This window comes from Macrobrachium rosenbergii, chromosome 16 (assembly GCF_040412425.1).
Source record: "Macrobrachium rosenbergii isolate ZJJX-2024 chromosome 16, ASM4041242v1, whole genome shotgun sequence".
Classification (NCBI taxonomy): Eukaryota; Metazoa; Arthropoda; class Malacostraca; order Decapoda; family Palaemonidae; genus Macrobrachium; species Macrobrachium rosenbergii.
In genome coordinates, this window is record NC_089756.1 from 24,577,018 (window position 1) to 24,583,017 (window position 6,000).

Sequence of the window (6,000 nt, forward strand, 5' to 3'; positions counted from 1 at the left end):
AATTCTAGAGGAACTAGCGTAGCATTAGCTCAAATAGGCTGGTGGGGGGGGAAGGGGGCGGAGGAAACAGTCTGTAATAAACAGCATGAATTATACACTATCAACAAATATGGGAGTAACTGTAATGGCATACTATTAGCGCTGCTACACACAGATAATATGATTCTGATTACGGAGCATCAAGCCACCATAATGGAACACATACGGAGACCGAAAATGACACTAATGTGATACGACAAAGACTGACTTTAAATGATGCAATTACGGGAGCTAACAGAATATTATATGTGAAATATAAGAAACTGAACGCCATCAGTTTTAGACGTTATCTATCTCATATACTGCTGATTGTATAGCTGTAGTTTCAGTATGGAAAATTTTCTTGCGTAATGTCTAGCATAGGGGAAAAGGCGATATACATACACGGCGTGTGTATAAGATACGCATCTAGAGCTTTGCTATGTACATATCTATGTACATAACAGTCGAACCTCAATATCAACATTAGAGTCAGGAGCTTAATTTTAGTGAATACATGTCAACTTCTATAAGACAGGAAAAACCATTCAAAGCAAATCAAAAAGGACAAAACTGCGCGAAGACATATAAAGAGGCGTTGTCAGCGGACAAAACCGCCAATTCCCTTTCCAGGGGTGAGGAGATTGTAAATAATATCTGGACGAGACTGATGGTGCGCGCTACGCTGCACTGGAACCCGGCGCTGCCCATCATGTCTCCCCTACCCTCCCAATCCCCTAACTACACCGCCCCCACCCGGGGCGGACAAACAGGTTTGCAGGAGGAGGTTAGATGTGTCATGTCTCCCTTACGCTCCCGATTCCCTACCTACCCCGCCCCCAATCCGGGGCAGACAAACAGGTTTGCAGGAGGGGGTGGATGTTTTATGTCTCCCCTGCCCTCCCGAGCCCCTACCTGCTCCGCCCCTACCCGGGGCGAACAAACAGGTTTGCAGGAGGGGAATGGATGAGTCATGTTTCCCTTACCCTCCCGATCCCCTTCTTACCCCGTCCCCAGCCGGGCCGGACAAACAAGAAAGATCCACTTGGCTTTTATTATTATGCATCTTACGGATCAGTACTAATAAAATGATAATAGAAATATAGCACGTGTAAGTACCATGTACCTAACATTACAACATACCTAAATGCATACTAAACACGCCTTTCTCCGCACATGTAGCATAAAGTTACAGACAATACTAACCAACTACAGGCAAAATAATTTCTGTAACTGTAATCTCTCTTACCATATACAATACGTAACATAAAAACATACTTGTTTGACGACAACATATAGCTAACACCCCACTGGTATTAAATGAGGGATAATCTTAACTGATCCGCGAATAAAAACATTGTTTCCAACATTTTACTTACCAGGAATGTTCGCTGTACAACCACCATTGGTCCGGAGATCTGTAAAGAAAATATTCGTCTAAGAAAAATGATCACCAATGGAGAATAAATGATTTCACTTGATGGCTTAAAAGAGAAGCAAATAAAGTATTCTTAATCAGATTTAATGTCATTAGCATCTTGGTTGAAATTTTCCTTACTCAGTACTTATTGTTCTTTCAGCTTGTCTTACTCACGGTATTATCTAATTCTCTTTCCAAAGTTATTCTACTCAGAGTGAAGCATACCCACAATTAGGGTTATCAAAATGCCTCTTACAAAGAAGTATGACTGTCAATGTGAGTCTCATTCGAAATCATTATTAAAGACCGCCTTCTCCTTGACTAAAATTATCCTCGTCACTGCGCCTCTTTCCCAAAAATTACTTACCCATAATTTATGAAAAATATTCTGACAGAAATAGTTCTCCAAACCTTTCATACCAATTAAATTACTATTATCAGTGTCTTCTCCATATTATTAATATCAGTGTCAAAGCAGTCAAACCAGTTCCTTGAGATTCCCTATCGAACACTCTCATGGCCTACTGAATTTTACTATAATAATAATTAACGCGCACGTTAAATTCGGTGAACTTTTCATGTGAATGTTGGAACTGACGTCTGATACTCGCTCAAACATATCCTGACGACCAAAAAGGATTACAAACAATTTTGGTGGACTATTAAAAAGAAAAAGGTAAACAAATCATTTACTTTTCGAAGAAAAAACGAAAAATTTAAATAAATTAACCCAAGTTTGACCATTTCTCAAATAAGATATATTAAATCCACTACCTGAGGCTTACGACAAGAAAAAAAAATCTAAACGTAATAATTTCTAAACGTATATAAATTGGCTCCGAAATATAACAGACATAAATGCACCAACTTTGTGGCTGTGCATGCATAAATTTATAGACAGCAATATACAACGGGACCGATACATGAATGCACAAACACATTAATTCTTACACTGTTATTTTCCCCGACATCTTACACATTCGTCATTTATACCGTGATGCACTTTCCTTGAATTACTAATAATACGTTACTCAATGCTTTGATAAATTGAAAACCCAAGCACTGCAACCAATCACAAATCGTAACTTGAGAGCTGTGTTATTTAACGGCATGCAACGTGCAATGTAACAAAATTTGTTGCTCATCGCACGCCAGAAACTTATTAAACTTAATCTATTATTAAAATCTACTGAGGGTTAATGTTGATGGTCCCACCTGAGTATAACTTTATAGAAAATTCCTCAAGTTTTCCTAACTTAACGATTTACGGCTGTGTTTATTCTTTTCACTCTAGAATGCTGTGATTTACTGCTTGTCGCTTGAAGTCTGTGCAAGCATTAATAATTGGGAATTTGACAGAAATTGACAGCTCAATGGGATGTAAATATTTTCCACTGTTCCTGGACGCCACTTAACTGAATTATAGAAAAGAAAGTTCTGATATATGAAAATCTTTTTCCTACAATTAAATATCGATTGCTATATGAGAAAGTACTCTTTTACGCGTTTATCGTAAAAGAGGCGCTTCGCCCCTTCTCCTCAAAAAAAAAAAAAAAAAAGCAGAACAGATTCCGGAGGAGGTTAAGCTATTAAGTAACCATCGCAAGAAATTAAACAAATATCATTTGTGTGAAAAATTAATTCTGGAACGATAGGAGCACTTATTTATTTATCCTGACAGAGGAAATTCCTTCAAAAATACTGTTAATAAGCAGTCTTTTCAAAGGCAGATTTTTTTCACCGTAGAAGCTTCTAGAAAATATATAAAAAAACTTATTTGGACAAAAAGATTTTCTCTTTTGTATTTGGCACGTAAAAGTAACATCATCCCTACCCAAAATATATCTAAATTAAAAAAGCATTTCGTTATTTATCGGGAAAGGAAATCAATCCAAAAGTTAAAAATAAAAATATGTAAAGTATTCATTTATCCAGTCTTTTATTGTCAGCTTGTTAAGCAACCTAGTTCGTAAGTGTAAAAAAAAAAAAAAAAAAAAAGAGAGAGAAGCGCAATGTTTTGCTCATAATGTGAGTCAAAAAGAGAACATGCGATTATGCTAATCAAAACTGCTTAGAGCTACGTATTACTTATGATTCTTACGAGCTTTTTATACACCAGAGACACCAAAAATTAAATAACGATGCTGAAAAATAAAACATATGATGCTGAACAAAAATAAAAAAGCATAATTATCAAAATAAGTTTTTGTTCTACGTTTACGTTATTTAAAAAAATACGAAACATGCTTTTGGCAGGTCAAAATAAATATCATGAAGTTAAATTTCAATTAAAACACACATGACCAGAACTTACTAAGGAAAAGGGAACCTGAAATTAACAGATATTTTATAATATTTCAAACCCGACTGAAAGTTCAATGAACCTTTCAAGAAAGCGAAGACAAAAATGAGAATATGCATGATTTAATGGAAATCAAACAATGAGTATGCAATTCTAAGCAAAAAAAAAAGTATATATATATATATATATATATATATATATATATATATATATATATATATATATATATATATATATATATATATATATACTGTATATACTGCATATATATAACATAATTTTCATATCACTTAAGTTTAGTAAAATATGAAAGATAAAAGTCTCAAATAAAAGTGAGGCTTATTTTTTGTATTTACTAAAAATAAAAAAAAATACATTAAGAACTTTTTATTATTTCACATAAGACTATATATATGTATGTATGTATATATATATATATATATATATATATATATATATATATATATATATATATATATATATATATATATATATATAGAAAATTTCGTCTGATATATTGCTTCTCTGTAGAAACCCACAACATCTGTCCGATGTAGCTAAATTCAGCCTGTGAAAGAGCATTAAGCCTCCACCTGCATTGCCTGTTTCAAGCCCCATCAAAAAGAGTTCCTTTATGCGCCGACCCAATTGCAGATGGAAGCACATTGTTTCAGGGAATAATGAGGCAGTTTTCAACGTATAACTCGCCCCTTCATCAGGCTGAGAATACAGCTACAGCATACACCAGAGAATTGCATTGTGTTGATTACTGCGGAAGGAAGGAATGATTCTCATTAGTGTTTTCGGCTGCTGTCACGGCTGACCAATGTGTTTTCGTTCTCGGCCGTTTAACAAGCCTTAATAAGAAGCATGCTTCGTGTTTCAAGTCTCTCTCTTCTCTCTCTCTCTTTCTTCCTCTTAGCTTTTTTTGTTTATCTCCCTATTTCTTCCCTTCCTCCCCAACCACCCTCCATTGCAGCTTGCATTAATTAGTGTTGGCAGTGTGCAGCGGCGTTGGCCCGCTCTGCAACATCTCCCACCCCAATCCCTCCCCCCTGTAAGCAACATCGCCTCCCCGTCCTCCCCTCTGCAATATCTCCTTCCACACCACGTCCCCCATCCCTCCTCCTGCCTTTCCCCTTTCTCTCCCACATCACCATTTCCTCCCCTCTTCTTCCTCCCCCACACTCCTTCATTCTTTTGCTCCTCTCCAACCCCTCCTTTTCCCCATTCAATCAACGATTGCCCCCCCACCACCCGTCTCCCTCCCCTCTGCTCTCGCCCACCTTCCCCTTTCTTACTCCTCATCCTCCTTCCCGTTCTAGAGAAGCTCTTTGGCGTGTATTTCTTTATTCGCTCCTTCTTTATTCCCGTCATTTTTTTCTCAAATTTCTTCTCCCTCTCTGGCGTTTTTATGTCCATCACAGAATCCACCCCCTTCCTTAAATCACCTGAGACTTTTTTTTTTTTCTTTACTTTCCTTCTTCGGTTGATTCGGGGATAATTTATTCTATAATTTACTTTATTTCCCTACTCCAAAAGTTCTCTCGTCAGCCATCAGTACACTTAGTGATACAGAAGACCAATTCCTCCAAACAAAATATTTTTCAAATGGACGATTTCTGTCGGTGGTTAGGAGTTATCATCGTTATTATTAAGACCATAATTCTCATTTATTAAAAATGAGTAAACGTCCGCATGGAATAAGGCAAAAGGCCAATAATTGCACAGCAAAACACCGAAGTGTAAAATCAGAACATAGATATATAAATAAATATCAAGTGTGGATGGATCAACAAACAAATAAATACACAAATACGTTAAGAGTAATACGAGCCAGAGAAAGTATCACAATACGAAAATATATGAATTTATACAGAAGCTCTTAACTAAGCATTATCACGAGACCATCAAAATGCAAAAAAAAAAAAAATATCATAAAAAATCCCTTAATTAACGCCATCAAAAAAATAATCAAAATGCAAAGGCGTAAAGTCGCTTTCTTTTAAATCAAGGAAACTTTCCTTGAAATCAAGGCCGTCACAAAACAATCGGAACGGAAAGGGAAGAGTGATTTCGCGTACGACTTTCCCTTCAAATCAAAGCTTTCACAAAGCAACCAAAACACGAAGGGATAGATGACCTCTCAGAAATATCTTCCTCATCAAGTCAGCCTCATCACGAAATGATCAAAGCGTAAGGGAAAAAAATGATCTCACACGGAAACCAGCTTAATTAATTAACGTCGGTCCACAATCAT

General features: G+C 36.4%; 1 long non-coding RNA gene across 3 annotated transcripts in view; it reads right to left on the minus strand.

Moving 5' to 3' along the window:
* Positions 1-6,000, minus strand: part of LOC136847010 (uncharacterized) — a 426,772-nt gene that overhangs the window by 405,109 nt on the left and 15,663 nt on the right. For all 3 annotated transcript variants that reach the window (XR_010855575.1, XR_010855574.1, XR_010855573.1), the window contains one exon: positions 1,398-1,436. This is a non-coding gene — a long non-coding RNA (uncharacterized lncRNA). The remainder of the gene's footprint in view (positions 1-1,397; positions 1,437-6,000) is intronic.